Below are 17,961 nucleotides of genomic sequence, written 5' to 3'. Positions count from 1 at the left end.
AACCGTATCTCTTACACATTTCACATAATTGTACATTAACCTAATGCTGCTTTCACTGAAACAACATGTAGTAATAGTATATTATTAAGAGGCAGTGAACTTGTAATGTCAAAGTAGAGTCATATTCACTTAAATCTCATGTAAAGACAGAATTCACAGGACCACATGTACAGGTGCAACTACAGAAGATTTTAGGTCCTTGAAAATGTTAACTAGAAGGAAACGTAGTAAGATAAACTCACATTATTTTACCCAAAATGAAGAATCTGTTTCCCTTTAATGTTCAATATATAGTTTAATTTCTGCCTGTGTTTGCAGATAACCTGTGAGTATGCCTTTCTGTCAAGCTTCTTTCCTTTATTTCCAGGAACCACAAATCAATTCAGGACTGATTCCTCAGTCCTGACCTCCTGAAATGGCCTTCTAACCATAGTCTTGGACATACCTACCTTCTACTCTCCTACTGAAATGGCTTTATAAGTAGGCCTGTATTTAAAAAATCTGTGGTATCATCTCCCTCTACAAGAAATTGATCTTAGAAACATTCATATATCTCAATATAGAATTTATTCAATAAATACAACAGTCCCCCCTTATTCCCAGGACATACGTTCCAAAACCCCCAGGGGATGCCTGAAACTACAGACAGTACTGAACTTTATACATATATTATGTTTTCTCCTATACATACGTACCTACAATAAAGTTTAATTTATAAATCAGGCGCAACAAGAGATTAACGACAATAACCAATAATAAAATAGAACAATTATAACAATATACTGTCATAAACGTCATGTGAATGTGTTCTCTCTCTCTCTCAACATATCTTATTGTACAAACTGGCAACTTTTCCGTGTTAACTGAGCACTTATCTGCACTGTAACGTTTGCAGTTTGAGGTGCGACAGCAAAACTAACACACATTTCTTTTTCCCCTCCACAATTTCACAGAGAGAAAATTTGTTCTTACCATAGACCTTAGCAACCTCAACATATGATTTTTATCCTTTCCTTACTACATAGAGAACTTTCACCTTTTCACTTAAAGGAAGCACTTTATGGCTTCTCTTTGGCATATGTAAATCGTCAACATCATTCATCTTGCACCTTGTGGCCATTATTGAGTAAAATAAGTGTTACTTGAACACAAGCACTGTGATACCTGGACAGTTGATCTGATAACTGAGATGTTTACTAAGTGAAAAATGGGTGGGATCCTCTGGACAAAGGGATGATTCACATCCCAGGTGGGATGAAATGGATGGTGAGAGATTTCATCACACCACTTAAGATGACACACTATTTAAAACGTATGAAATGTTCATTTCTGAAACTGTTCACGTAATTTTTTCGGATTGCAACTGACCGAGGGTAACTGAAACCTCTGAAAGCGAAACCACAGATAAGAGAGGACTACTGTCCGAAGGAAAAATAATTATTTAAAAAAATACTATTTTAACAATTCCCCAAATTCTCATGAACTGATGCATCCTGCAATCATGTTTCAGATAACTGCTACCACAGTCGTTAATAGGTATTTATTGCATCGTGCTAGGCATTTTAGAATACAAATAAAGATCTGTTCCCTGACCATAAGTAGCTTGCAAGGTTTATTTTGCTAAAGTGTATGTCTTTAGTCTGAATCCAAATACAAAAAGTAAATTTTAAGTGCTAATGATATGTGATTTGGCATCTGGGGTATGTAAAGGCATGGACAAACATTGGAGGGAGGTGTATTTTAACAACTAGGAGTATGTGTAGGGGAGGGAAAAATATGTTTTTCATGTACGCAATTTAGGTTCTCTGGCTGGGACCTTGTAAATTAGACTATTGAAAGACAGATTAACAAGAGAAAAACAAGCAGAATTTTATTAACACGTGCATTACATATACTCATGGGAGCATGTGGTGATGAGTAACCCAAAGGGGTTGTTAGCGTTGTGCTTAAATACAGTCTTAGGCTAAACAAAGGAAAAGGGCTTTGGAACTTCTGGATGGAGGAAGCAAGTTGTGGGAAGGTGACCAGGAAGAGTATGGTAAAGACTGGCTGTTTAGTAAGGTTTGTTTTGCAGATTTAACTTGGCGCCTTCTCCATTAGTAAGTTATTAAGAGTTCTTCTCCTTCTAGGATAGGAGAGGGAGAGAGATACCTTTACAAATGTAAATTTCCTTTACTAAAGAAAAATTTAGGTACTGTTTTTAGAGCTTTTTCTGCATCCACCTCTTCTTCATGGCCCTTAGCTCAAAAAATCCATATGCCAAAGAGGCATGTTTTGGGGTAATATATTCTGGTACCCTTCATATGGAACTGGTAGAGTTGTTTGCCAGTTTGTAATGAAGGGGCATAACTTTGGCCCAAACAAAGTTCACCAATTAGAGTTTAATTCATCTATTTTTCACTTTTATTTTCACAAGAGGTAAAGGATTTTTTAAATCTCAATCTGATTTTACATATGTATTGTGTCCATTAAATTTATCTGAATCACTTGAAAATGAATAGGGAAATTTTGATTCTACACAGCTGATTGAATATACCAAACTACAACTGAATATTTAACTAAAATGACTAATAACATAATATAAATGTATGTGGTAAAGAGAAAGGAAACAGAAAACTTGACAGTTTCTATTGCAATATTTGAACGTTTATCTTATGAAAAATATTCAGAGCAGTCTAGGTGCTTAGTGAATACTGGAAAAAACCATTTAAACAAAATCAATAAATTATATTTAGATCATTACAAAGAAGAATGACACTTCAGAGACTGTTATTATTATTGCAGTTTTTAGTTGTCATCTTACCAGTAGGAGTAATAAGACTGCTGAATATTGCTATTGAGACAAGGTATAATTTTTGTCTTATTAAAGGCATATTCTAGATGTTCATCAGACCGTATTAAGTCTGTTCCCTGGTGTTTCTGCTATAGTAATTTTTTCCCATTATTTTTCTGTTGCTAAGAATGCACATTGTGTAACGATGGTATCTTTGTGACCACTGGCTGTCAGTGCCAATTATAATTTAAATAGCCCAGGCAAAGAAAATTTAAATTTGAACCAGCAAATAGCTGTCATCAGCACATTACTGAAACAAAGTCATTTAGACTCAGAAGGCTAAAAATGAAAATAGCTGAATTTAAAATAACATTTTTTTCTTATAGTAATCTTGATAAATGTATTCCTAAGTGAGATAATTGGGCTTTGATTAATCAAAAAATGTTATCCATACCATGAAATAAGTTCAGGTAGGCTTGAGGGATCTTAGTTCCCCGACCAGGGACGAACCCATGCCCCCTGCAGTGGAAGCGCAGAGTCCTAACCACTAGATGGCCAGGGAATTCCCATGGGTAGGGAAATAAGCGGTTTAACATAGCAATATTCAAGGAATAATAATAATTTTCCTAAGTTTCCACAAACAAAGCTGGGCTTCTTTTTCTACCTATTAAAACAAACAAACACTGCTTTTTTTTTTTTTTTTTTTTTTTTTGCGGTACGCGGGCCTCTCACTGTTGTGGCCTCTCCCGTTGCGGAGCACAGGCTCCGGACGCGTAGGCTCAGCAGCCATGGCTCACGGGCCCAGCTGCTCTGCGGCATGTGGGATCTTCCCGCACCGGGGCACGAACCCGTGTCCCCTGCCTCGGCAGGCAGACTCTCAACCACTGCGCCACCAGGGAAGCCCCAAACACTGCTTTTAACAGTGAAAAGAATGCTTTGAATCTCTGTATAGAAATGCTTTTAGCATCGTTTGTCCAGTAGGGGTGATGAATTTGCATTCAGCATCTCAACTCATCTCCCTCATTTTAAAGAACAATGGCTATGGAGAATCAGCTATTGAGTCAGGGGGAGCATCAGGAGTTTGAAGAGGACGAGAATAGGCCACCCCAAATATGTCACTTTGGAATAAGGATTATGTTGAGCTAGAGGTCATTAAAGACCACAGGTGCAAGAAAAGCTCTTTACCTCCCTGCTAACTGCCTAAAAATAAAGCATAAATTTCCTCTTTTGTAAAGGAACTTTATATTAGTAGTAAAATCAGTTTCCATTTGTAAATCTATCTCTGTACCAGGAAGAGTGCTTCTCTTGGAGACAACACTTACCACCTGAGAGGCTCCTACCTGCATAACAAGACAACAGTTACTTACCACCCCTTTTCTCCCCTCACCTCCCCAGTAACTTGCCTCTCCCACCCCGAAGCCCCAAACCCCTTTTCCTTTCTGTAGCCTAAAATGGTGTAGTAGTCTCAATCATCTGGACTCCTCCATTTTTCTAATTTCTTTTTGAAACTCCCATGCATACACACATAATTAAACTTATTTTTTCCCCTCTTGTTAATCTGTCTTTTATCAGTTTGGTTCTCAGGCCCCAGCTATTGAACCTAGGAAGGTAGAGGGAAAAGAGTTCCATCTCTCCTATGAGTTCAAAGCACACATGTTACATAAAAAGGGTGCTTCTAAAGGTTGTCAGGGAGGAGAAAAGGAATTCCTAAAGAAGAAACCCTCTGAGCTGTGTCTTCAAGATTGACTAGTTCTCCAGCAGGCATATTAGGGAAGGACATAAGAGAGGAAAAGCATGTTGTAGTGGCATGAAATCATGCAAGGGCATGGTATGTTTAACCCGTTAAAGAGAAAAACCACAGACCCCCATTGGCGTCACTTGTGCTAAAAGCCCACATTAAAATCTAGATTTAATACCAAACCTAATTAAGGTTTTCACCTTCCTCAGAAATGTAATCTTAATCAACAATTTTTGTATTTTCTGGTCAGCACCAACGTGGTGATCTGTCACATGGGCCTTCTCCATCCCTGAGGAAGAAGAGACCATCTGCATGATTAAACCCTTGCTGGTCCTTTCTCCCCAAGTAAGATGTCCTGGCCTAAAAATAATCTTTTCTTTTCTTTTCAGCTCCCTAACCCCACTCTTCTTCCTATAAAAACCTTCCATTTTGTACAATCCCTTGGAGTGCCCCTCTAGTTGCTAGATAGGACACTGCTGATTCATAAATCATTGAATAAAACCAATTAGATCTTCACATTTACTCTGTGGAATTTTGTTTCTTAACAAAAGAAAGCTGGCTGTAGTTGAGGGTCTCTGGGTTGGAGGGTGTTGGGAAAACAGTACAGACTTTTTAAGGTTATACGTGCTCATACAGCATCAAGAAGATAATAAGGTCTTTTGACGAAATTATGTGTGTAAGTGGTTATATGATAAATTTTTATTTTATGACTTTTATATTTTATTAAAGTTACATATATAAATGCTATTAAATGACAATATTTCTATAAAGCTTTCAGTAATAAACACGTTATTCTTTGTTCCATCGTTCTCCACTACTCCTTTCCCCTCCCATCTCTACCACTCCCTGGAAGTAGCCCTGGAGGTGACCATCTTCAACTCTTAATTGTTTCCTTTTGCATTTGCTGTGCTTGCTCTAAATTCCTAAGTAATATGCTTATGTTAATTTTTAAAATTAGTTTTATATATTAACTTTTGATTTTTACTATGGAAGATGAAAATTTAATAGTTGTCTTAATTCATTCAGTCTGCTATAACAAAACACCACAGACTGGGTGGCTTAAAAACAATAAACATTTATTTTGCACAGTTCTGGAGGCTATAAATCCAAGATTAGGGTGTCAGCATTGTCCAGGGAGGGTCCTCTTCTGGGTCCTAGATTTCTTGTTGTAGTCTCACATTGCAGAAGGGACAAGGGAGCTCTCTCAGACCTCTTCTATAAGGGCACTAATAATCTTAGTCACCTCCCAAATACCCCATCTACTAATGTTATTGAATGCAAGTTCATGAGCCCAACACACAGTGAGGCCAAACAAACCTAAATGTTGGAGTTTGCAGCAGAGAAAGTTTTATTGCAGGGCCAAGCAAGGAGAACAGGTGGCTCATGCTCAAAACCCTGAACTCCTCAGTGGTTTGTGGGGAGAGGTTTTTGGTGTGTTTGTTTGCAGTACGCAGGCCTCTCACTGTTGTAGCCTCTCCCATTGTGGAGCACAGGCTCCGGACACACAGGCTCAGTGGCCATGGCTCATGGGCCCAGCTGCTCTGCAGCATGTGGGATCTTCCTGGACCGGGGCATGAACCCGTGTCCCCTGCATAGGCAGGCGGACTCTCAACCACTGCGTCACCAGGGAAGCCCAGGGAGAGGTTTTTATAGGCAAAATTTGGGGTGAAGGTTGCAGGGTATGTGACTTTCTTCTGAACTATGGTTTCTTGACTGCTCCTCCCTTGTTTCTACTTTCCGTTTCTTCCCTGATTAGCAACAGTTTGAATCTGCCCATTGGAACTCAGGGAAGGTCAAGGAGGCTAAATGAAGCCTATTTCCTACAAAAAAGAAATTGGGGACATGGAAAGGATTTGTACCCGAGAGGACCCCACAGGGTCCTGCTCAGTTTCAATCAGAGTAGTAGTTTGTGGAGAATCCAATCTCTAATCTAGAACCATGAGTAGATAGTGTTCATATCTACTCTCATATTCAGCCTCATCCCAAATGTGCCTTTTACTACTCTATTCTGTTAAATTTTTCTCCCACCTCTAAGAAAGCAAAGATCTTCTAAAATCGAATTCCTTCTTGGCTCATGATTCTATCTTTTCCTGATTCCTGAGTAGATTTCTTTGATTCTAGCATCTTCAGGGACATGACTGGAACTATTATTAATATTCAAAAAACATTTCAAAAGCATAAACCTTTTGTTAAAGACTGTATATAGTAAAATCTCATAAGATGAAATTCAAATTTTATAGCCTGGCAATTGTAATATCTATAACTTCTTAAAAATTAACTTATTGTATGGATTTGACATATTGAAATTTCTATAGGGCTACTCAGGGTTTATAGATAAGTAAAACCTGTGGAGTGTAATAAAAATCAGTGGGAATAGTGGACAACTGCAGAGTGAATGTTCCATCTAAGAGTGGACAGCCTCTTCTTAGTGCCAGCAGATTTTTGACATCCGGGAATTAAGTCTAATTTTTTCAGATACTTTGCGAGCTAGGTAAAGTCTCTCTCTCTCTCTCTCTCTCTCTCTCTCTCTCTCTCTCTCTCTCTTTTTTAAACGTGCGGGCAACTAGCAAATATTTGAAAACTACTGTGCTTGCCAACAAAACCAAAAGTAGGATTCAGCTACCAGTTGCATTCTCTGCCTGCTCAAAGTTGGTTTATTGACTCTACCCCAGGCATCTCTTCATTCCTGTTTCCTTAGCCTTTCTCATGATATTTATTCAACTTTAAGTATTCTTCCTCTGTACCTATTCAAATACACCATTTTTCAAGTTCTAGGTCAATTTTTACCTTCTTTCCCCTACACTATCTGCTTCAATATCACCCTCCACTGGCATAATATACATTTATTACATGATGATCTAATTTGTGACTAATGAACTACCTTTAATTTTTTATATTTTTTTATTTTTAAAATTTTTTTTGTGGTACGCAGGCCTCTCACTGTTGTGGCCTCTCCCGTTGCAGAGCACAGGCTCCGGATGCGCAGGCTCAGCGGCCATGGCTCACAGGCCCAGCCACTCCGCGGCATGTGGGATCTTCACGGACCAGGGCACGAACCCGTGTCCCCTGCATCAGCAGGCGGACTCTCAACAACTGCGCCACCAGGGAGGCCCTACCTTTAATTTTACTGTTAGTTCTGCCACAATTTTTAAATTAAAGGTGAAGCAAAGTTTTTTTGTGGAAAAGGCCTTAGGATATTGTAGCCTAACTCCTACTATGTACAGACTTGAAGAGGATAAGTAAATTCCCTAACATCATATTGTTAGCTGGTTACAGATTCCAGAGGCTGTTTTAACTGCCTTGAATATAGTAGGTGTTGGATACATATATGCTGATTGACTAAAAATTGTCTATCATTGTAATAAAGGCCTTCTTTAGACTTCTGTTGCAATTTCTTAACATTTAAACACAAAATCCTAGATTCAGCAATGAAATCATGTTTTATAGAGTGTTATCTTTAAACTATAATCTTCCTCAAAAAAAAAAAAAAACACCGGTTATTTCTTAAAGAAAAAAAAAATCCATAACAATGGTATGTGTTTGCATTCCATGTTAAGCTGAAGAAAATAAGTGTGCAAATTGCTTTTGTTTATAAAATGCAGCTGTGCCTCTGTTTAGATTTAGGCAGTTTTAACTGAATTAGCCATTTTTCCTTCAGAATTTTAAAGTTGCTTACCCATTGAAAATGTTCGTATTGAATTTTTTCCCAGGTGACAATTTGGTAGTGATAGATGTTATTTTTTAAATCATGAAATATTTCTAATGTGTAGGAAATTATTAAAATCATATCACATACGCCCATATAAACACTACTCAGATCTAACATAAATTAAGATTTTGCAATATTTCCTCCGATCTGGAAAATTTAAGGAGACATTGCCATCCTGACTAATACTATCCTATTAAAACATATATTATGATTACCAAGAAAATACTGGTCATAATATTTAAGCAGAAAAGAATGGGCCTAAAGAACTGATTAGACTAAAGCCAAACACAGCATTATAGGATTCTCCATCCTTTAAAGTCTGAATCCAAACATTTTTTTAAATATCAGACACATACCCCTCAGCTCATGGCACAGAATCATCTTTATTTTTCTAGACGCCCTTTTATTTAATGTTCATATTCCTTTTTATCTCCATTCTGTACTCCCATTTCTCTTCCTCTATAATCAGCAGTGAGTGAGTACTGCTCTCGTGATCTGATTACTTTGCTGGAGAAACCATGTAGACAGGCTCTGAGTGTACAATTTAGCAGCAGAGCATCCCAGTTGAGCCAAGACTTCTAGTGTCTCTGTCAAGGTGTCAGAAATGTGAAAGAATAGGTCTTGGTCTCAGCTACTAATATAATAATGCTAATGCCCTCTCTGGATACCAAGTAGGCACAGGTGTTACCTACTTAAGCCATGCTTTGAGATCCTGACTCACAGAGTTGTGAGCAAGAGGAAAGATTGTTGTTGTTTTTAGCTGTTAAGTTTTAGAGTGGTTGGCTATGCAACAAAGATAACCAGAACGACCATATTATTGTGTTTTAACATACATCTTTTTTTTTCCCCAGTGTGTGTGTTCTTACAAAATATGTGTGTTTTGTGTGCAGATATTTTGATTTTTTAAAATGTTATTATAAAATACATCTCATTTTCTTTTCAATTAAGCACAATGTTTTCGATATTCATGTATGTTGCAACCTATACATCTATCTGTTACTTTTATTTGCTGTGTAAACTCATGTGTTCATCCAGACATTTTATTTTTTTCTCCTAATTGCCAGGATGCCTCTAACTTCCAGCTGCTACACATAATGCTGTGATAGACACCCTGGCAAATTCTCTTTACCTACTTGTATGAGAGGTACTTTAAGTTTATAGGAGCAGAAAGACTCTATCATAGGTTGTGTCTACACTTTATTTGCCTAAGTAATGACAGATTCTCTCCAGTATGGTTGTACCAGTCCATCCTTCCACTAACAATGTATGGGGGTCTTATATTACCACATTCTCTTCAATAATTGAAATTGTCCAGCTTTCTCATTTTTTTCCTGTATAATATTTTAAAATGAGATCCATTTTTAATATACATGTTTCTGATTACAGTTGATTTTGAATGGCACTTTTGTGCATGTTGACCTTTTGTGTTTCCTTCTATTGACTTTATATTTTTACTTTTCTCACTTCAATATTTTTTTTGTCTAGAGTGCAGTGTAACACTATATAACATATATAACACTATATGTAGTGTTAGATTAGAATCTCATCTTATTTTTCTCCGTACAGGGAGCCCTTTCCATCCACTCTTTCCACCAACCCCCAGACTCTACTAAACAATATGTCCTTCCTGCCTTGATGTGTGATGTCATTTCTATCTTATGTTGTTATATATACAATGATATATCTCTAAACTCTGTTCTCTTCAACTAATATATTTTTCTGTTCTTTAATCTTTTTAAAAGGTTGATTTATTTATTGCCAGAATGGTATTCTTTGTTATAAACATTTCAATATTTTATCTTGTTTCTTGAAAAATTAACTGGAATTTTTATTTAGATATACCGAATTTACATTTTAATTTGGGATGAATTGGCATCTTTACAATTTTTTTTTTTTTTTTTTGCGGTATGCGGGCCTCTCACTGTTGTGGCCTCTCCTGTTGCGGAGCACAGGCTCCGGACGTGCAGGCTCAGCGGCCATGGCTCACGGGCCCAGCCACTCCACGGCATGTGGGATCTTCCCGGACCGTGACACGAATCCGTGTCCCCTGCATCGGCAGGCGGACTCTCAACCACTGCGCCACCAGGGAAGCCCCATCTTTGCAATTTTAAGTCAAGAGTATGTAATGCTGTTCATTTATTCAGAACATCATCTTTGATCTTACATTAAAAAGTTCTTTCTGATTGGGTTTTCATATATCCTTCTGTAAGTTAATTTGTAAACACTATATATTTTGTTGTTGTTTTGAATGATATCTTAATTATTACTGCACTTTCTGGTTAGTGTACTGGTCAGCTGTTGCTACATAAGAAACAACTAAAAAAAATCTCAAGGCATATAGCAGTAAGTATTTTCACTCGTGTGTGTTGATTGGCTTGAGCGAAACTCACTCAGTGGGGGGCAGGGGCTCCCCAAGTCATAGGCTTCATACGGTGGAAGTTAGAAGCTCCCAGATGGGTAAGTGGAAACAAGCAATGCTCAGAACTGTCACACACATTGTCACTCACACTGTCACTTCTGCCCATACTTTATGGCCAAAGCATGTGGTCTAGCCCAGTATCAATGGAATGGGAAAGTACACTTCTCCTATGAAGGCAGTTCAGTGTGGGAGTGAAAATTTGCTAAATAGTAACTGAATCAAATACAATTAGCCAATTAGCCTTCTAAATCAGCAAATGAGTTGAGATCATTATACTGTTAGCTTAATAAAAAGATCATTTGAAGGAAAGCATTTGATTTTAATTAGGGAAATTTCTGAATGATATACATAAATTACATGCATTAAGATTAATTAATTGATTCTTAGCTTTATTCCAAAAAGTATTTTCATTTTTAAACATAATGTTATTGAATAATATATTATTATTATGTTGTTATTTTATTTTTTCAGGTTTATTTTGATCAATTTTACATAAGAGCTTGAAATTTTTATTTTAATATTTGCTTCACATTTTAGGATATTTGTCACTGTATGCAGTATTCAGTTATATATATATATATATTTTTTTTCATTTTTTGGTGGTGGGGGGAATGAGTAAACATCTCTATCATCTAACCAAGAACTCAGGGACCCAAGACTTTCTCAATTTGATATTAGGCAGCTTAGTAGACAGTATTATGTCATATGTTCCCATATGTCTCAGCAAATCTGTATAATGCTAGTTATAAAGTGAGTACTTTATTTTAAATTAAATTAAAATAACCTAGATAAATCAGAATCCTAGTAAAACAAAAAAATAACAAATCTTCTTAAATTTGATTTAAGAAAATTTTATCTTTAACTAATAAGTCACAGTGGTAGATAATATCTTTGGACTTTGTTGCATATTTAATATACTATTGCTTCTTAAATATTGTTGCATAAGAAATTCAATGTGAGTTATTTTATTTGATAAATCATTGAGCCAACTTCCTTGAAGCAGTCTTATTTGTTGTTCTTATACTAAACTTTAAGATAATTAATTATTTTATTGGGCTATATATTGGTGTTTAGAGTCTTAGGCTGGGGAAATATTCTATTTTATTTATTTTATTTTTATTTGCCTTACTTGTGTTTATAGACATATTTGTTCACTTGTGAGCTCTAGAAATATCTTAGATCCAAATAAAAATGTATTTGGTAATAAATTTCAGCATATTTTAATAGAAAATTAAGAGGCGTTTTACCTATATACGTTATATATTTTATATGAAGGCATTATCAGAATCATTTAAGCATAATTAATCTACTTATCATATATGAGAGCATTATTTGTTTAAATGGTACTTAATAATGCCTTCATATAGAGAAGACCAGTGAAAACACCTTAAAACAACAGCAAACAATTTTAGAAATACAAGTATAGCTTTGAAGAACAACAACAACAGAATCTGTATTGAAAATGTCAGTTGATTTTTAGCAATAATTTGGGGAACACTGAAGACATAACCTGAATTCATGTGTTTTCAGTTAAGTGAGGCATAAATAAAAGCACAAAATCTGGAAATTGGATTAATTTATTAGTAGTAATTCTAGCCTGCCAAATTCGAAATGCCCCGGAATCTTTCCTAACATTGAGCTTTTGAACTTCAAAAATCCCATCTGCTGGGGCAATTGGGCAATATCCCTAAGTCTGTGGCCTCTAATCTGGTGACATGAAAGGGAGAATTTGGGGACATGAGGTCTAACTCTTAAGGCCTTATAACCTCCTGGAGGTCATCTCCAAAAGTATGTTATGAAAAGAAAAAAAAAACCTTTTCATGGTCATATCTCTCGACGGTGCTAAAGATTAGTATTTTTCAATCTTAATATTACGTATTTGCCTTACACTTAAAAAAAGAAATAAACACTAATGTAATGCTTTGATGGCCTTGCTCTCCAGAGAACCAAATTTTATGCTGTTCGTTATCTTTGACAGCTTTCATTTTTCCTAAGAACAATAATGTTTGATGATAATCAATAACACTGGAGACCAGAAATCTATTCATCTATTGAATGTTCATGAATGAAACTGGGTTAAAAGGGTATATATTAGATTGTCTCCAGTTTAGATCTTTGCTATAGTAGTCCTTCTTTATGCTTCTACAGGATTTAATACCAAATTGAAATCTAGGTAATGATAAGCAACTGTTTCCCATAAAAAATTACATGGTATGTCTTCAAGCTTGTGCTAAGTCACAACAAGAGACAGCAGATCTTAAGGTTTTATTTCTTTTTCCGTGGAAGCATATGGCTTTAATTCACATGTACCTTTGGAACATTGCCACTGTTTGTGTACTTCATCAGCAGTATTCCAATAGAGCATTAACTTATAGTATTTCTGTTTTATTATTATTTGCAGGATTAGAAATGAAATAAAATAGTGTAAATGTGCTGTATTTGGGAGCTATTTCAATAGAGCCAATTATACAGATTGTTTGCAAAAAAATTTCTTTAAACTTGCAAAATAGTGTTGTTTATTGTTTTTCAATCTTATATGCTTTACAAGTAGCTGTGATTTTTTTCCCTTTGCTTAGAGGCAGTCCAAACTGAAACTGGCTTTGTTTCAGCACTTCAAAATGAATTTCGCCAAATGGAATATAAATTGAATTGTTCTCAGGAATAAAATCACTTAGCTGCCATGAATCACAATTTTCAAGAGCAAAACATTCTGATACGTGTGTGTGCGTGTGTGTGTGTTCTAACATGTGTTCCTGCTTATATACTAGAAGGAGGAATAATACATTATTGACTGAACTCTGAAATTCACTTGGAATTCCACTTGCTGAAGTGGAAGACAAGTTTTATCTTTGCCATGACTGGTTTTGACAGTCAGAGATAGTATTGTGTGATGATATTTTATAAGATCCTCCACTCTCCACTCATTTCCCAAGCTTTAGTATAGCATATATTATATTATCACATGGTATTACTTTCAAATATTTAACATATTTGAAATATTTTAGGATGCAAATAACTTCAGCATCACCACTTCTTCCTTCTTTTCAGGTATTTAAGTAACGCTAATGTTTCACATTTTGGATTATCAGCTTCATTTAATCACATACTACTCCCAAACTTGTAAAATACAAACGGTGCTACCAATGAAATACCAGTATGCTATATTTATAGTTATTTCAAGAGTGAAGTTCTTCAATAAATACTTGTATTTTTAGCAATTGGAGGTTCCTTTTCATTATACTATCTTCAAAGTTATTGTTTCTAATTTTTTCATTCCTCTTTCTTTGAGAAAGATTTGCAGGAAATATTTAGAAGAGGGTATCAACTAGCAGATTGAGTTACCTGGTTTCACTACCAGAATCCCCGAAACCACCTGTGTCTTTCAAAACATATTGTAAACAGGATTAGGTACTTCAAAATTCTTAGATTGTATTTTATATATGTCCCTCATTATTGCTCAAGTAGTTTTCTGTTTTTTTCCTACTTTATTAATTTTCAGGTAATTAATTAATTACCTTCACATGTAATCAACCAAACTATAAGATACTACTATTGTAAAAATGCTTAATCTTTTGTATAGTTTTCCCCCTTTCTATAAAACATTTATTAATATTGCTTTACAACTTTATTTTGATTAGTGTTTGCACAGTGTGAATTTTTTCATCCTTTTTCTTTGAACCTATGTCTTTATATTTAGTGTGCATTTTTGTAGACAGCATGTAGTTGAATTTTTCTTTTTCAACTAACCTGATATCTGTGTTGTAATTGGCTTGTATAGATTGTTTTTAATTAATATTATTATTAAAGTGGTTAGAATAAAATCTACCATCCTGCTGCTATTTTCTATTAGTTCCATTTTTTATTTTATCTGTTTTTCTGCTATCTTTTAGCTTATACAATATGTAATTTTCAGGATTCCATTTAATCTTCTCTATTATTTACATCTTCAAAAATTGTAATGATTGCCTTCAGGTTTACAGTATACATCTTTAGAACATGCATTCAAATCATCTTATACAGGTGTAGAGAAGAACCTTACAGTGTGCTCCAAATTCCTCCATCCCATTTCTTGTACTATTATCATCATATATTTTGGTTGTACATGTGCTATCAACTCAAAATATCTTGTTAGTTATTTTAGCTTTTGAGGTTTTCTTTTAAAGCAGTTAAAAACCAAAATGAATTTTAGAATATCTTCACTTATTCCATTTTCAACACTCTCCCTTTCTTTTTATAGATCCAAGTTTTTGACTTATATTGCTTTGCCTACAGAATTTCCTTTAACATTTCTTGTAGTACTGAATAGTATTGACAGTACTTTCAGCTTTTATTTATCGGAAAAAAGCTTTATTCTTTTCTTATTTTGAAATATATTTTCATTGTGTATAAAATTTTGCATTGAAAGTTTTTTTTTTCTTTTTCTATCAGCCCTTTAAAGAGTCACTTTATTGTTTTCTGGTTTGCATAGGTTCTGGTGTAATATCTGCTATAATGTCATATATGATGTGCCTTTTTTCTCTGGCTTTTTAAAGATTTTTTTTTCTTTCTTTTTGGTTTGGAGGGAATACACCAATTTCTCTTTGTTGTTTTTTTGTTTGTTTTGATATTTATCCTATCTTTATCCTCTGAGATCCTGGGACCTGTGGTGTAGTATCTGTCATTAATTTTCAGAAAATGCACAGCCATTATGTTTTCAAATATTTGTTCTGCGTCTTCTCTCTTTCTTCTTCTGAGGCTCCAAATACATGTATTGATATATTAGGTGACTTGATTTTATCTCACAGGTCTTAGAGGATCTTTTCTTCTTTTTAAAAAGTTCACTGTTTTGTGTGTGTGCCACTTTGAGTAATTTGTTGACTTATTTTCAAGTTTATTGATTAACTCCTCAGTTATGCCCACTTACTGATATGTCTGTCAAAGGCATTCCTAATTTTTCTTGCTCTTTTTATTTATTCTAGCATTTTCATTTTATTCTTTCTTGTAGTTTTCATATCTGCTGAATTTACACACCTGGTCATGCATTTTGTTCACCTTGTCTTTTAGAGGTCTTAATTTATTAATAGTAGTTATTTAAAATTCTGTGTCTAGCACTTCCTCGGTGGTGTAGTGGTTAAGAGTCCTACCAATGCAGAGGACATGGGTTCCATCCCTGCTCCGGGAAGATGCCACATGCAGTGGAGCAACTAAACCCATGCACCACAAATACTGAGCCTGCACTCTAGAGCCCACAAGTCACAACTACTGAGCCAGCATGACACAACTACCGAAGCCCATGCTCCACAACAAGAGAAGCCACCACAATAAGAAGCCTGCACACTGCAATGAAGAGTAGCCCCCGCTAGCCACAGCTAGAAGAAGCCTGTGTGCAGCAATGAAGACCAAAGGCAGCCAAAATTATATAAATAAATTAATTAATTTAAAACAAATAAGCAATCTAAAGGAGAATACATTATTTATTTATTTATTTATTTATTTATTTTTAAATTTAATTTTATTTTTCTATATAGCAGGTTCTTATGAATCATCCATTTTATACATACTAATGTATATATGTCAATCCCAATCTCTAAATTCATCCCCCCCTCCCCCCCCACTTTAGCCCCTTGGTGTCCATACATTTCTGACAGTCTCTAGATCCATCCACGTCTCTACAAATGACCCAATTTCATTCCTTTTTATGGTTGAGTAATATTCCATTGTATATATATACCACATCTATATCCATTCATCTGTCGATGGGCATTTAGGTTACTTCCATGGCTTGGCTATTGTAAATAGTGCTGCAATGACCATTGGGATGCATGTGCCTTTTTGAATTATGGTTTTATCTGGGTATATGCCCAGAAGTGGGATCGACGGGTCATATGGTAATTCTATTTTTAGTTTTTTAAGGAACTCCATACTGTTCTCCATAGTAGCTGTATCAATTTACATTCCAACCAACAGTGCAAGAGGGTTCCCTTTTCTCCACACCCTCTCCAGCATTTGTTGTTTGTAGATTGTCTGATGATGCCTATTCTAACTGGTGTGAGGTGATATCTCATTGTAGTTTTGATTTGCATTTCCCTAATAATTAGTGATGTTGAGCAGGTTTTCATGTGCTTCTTGGCCATCTGTATGTCTTCTTTGGAGAAATGTCTATTTAAGCCTTCTGCTCACTTTTTGATTGTCTTGTTTGCTTTTTTAATATTGAGCTGCATGAGCTGTTTATATATTTTGGAGATTAATCCTTTTTCCTTTCATTTGTATGCAAATATTTTCTCCCATTGTGAGGGTTGTCTTTTCGTCTTGTTGTAGTTTCCTTTGCTTTGAAAAAGCTTTTAAGTTTCATTAGGTCCCATTTTTTTGTTTGTTCTTATTTCCATTACTCTAGGAGGTGGATCAAAAAAGATCTTGCTGTGGTTTATGTCAAAGAGTGTTCTTCCTATGTTTTCCTCTAAGAGTTTTGTACTGTCCAGGCTTACATTTAAGTCTCTAATCCATTTTGAGTTTATTTTTTTTGTATTATGGCATTAGAGTGTGTTCTAATTTATTCTTTTACTTGTAGCTGTCCAGTTTTCCCAGCACCACTTATTGAAGAGACTGTCTTTTCTCCATTGTATATCCTTGACTCCTTTGTCATAGATTAGTTGACCATAGGTGCACGGGTTTATCTCTGGGCTTCCTATCCTGTTCCATAGATCTATATTTCTGTTTTTGTGTCAGTACCATACTGTCTTGATTACTGTATCTTTGTAGTATACTCTGAAGTCAGGGAGTCTTATTCCTCCAGCTCCATTTTTTTCCCAAAATACTGATTTGGCTATTAAGGGTCTTTCATGTCTCCATACAAATTTTAAGATTTTTTTGTCTTAGTTCTGTAAAAAATGCCTTTGGTAATTTGATAGGGATTGCATTGAATCTGTAGATTGCTTTGGATAATATAGTCATTTTCACAATATTGATTCTTCCAATCCAAGAACATGATATATCTCTCCATCTATTTGTATCATCTTTAATTTCTTTCATCAGTGTCTTATAGTTTTCTGCATACAGGTCTTTTGTCTCCCTAGGTAGGTTTATTCCTAGGTATTTTATTCGTTTTGTTGCAATGGTAAATAGGAATGTTTCCTTAACTTCTCTTTCAGATTTTTCATCATTAATGTATAGGAATACAAGCGATTTCTGTGCATTAATTTTGTATCCTGCAACTTTACCAAATTCACTGATTACCTTTAGTAGTTTTCTGGTGGCATCTTTAGGAATCTCTATGTATAGTATCATGTCATTGTCAAACAGTGACAGTTTTACTTCTTCTTTTCCAATTTGTATTCTTTCTTTTC

Source organism: Mesoplodon mirus, assembly GCF_964341445.2.
Source record: "Mesoplodon mirus genome assembly, chromosome: 2".
In the NCBI taxonomy this organism is placed as follows: Eukaryota; Metazoa; Chordata; class Mammalia; order Artiodactyla; family Ziphiidae; genus Mesoplodon; species Mesoplodon mirus.
Note: the sequence above shows the minus strand (reverse complement) of the source record.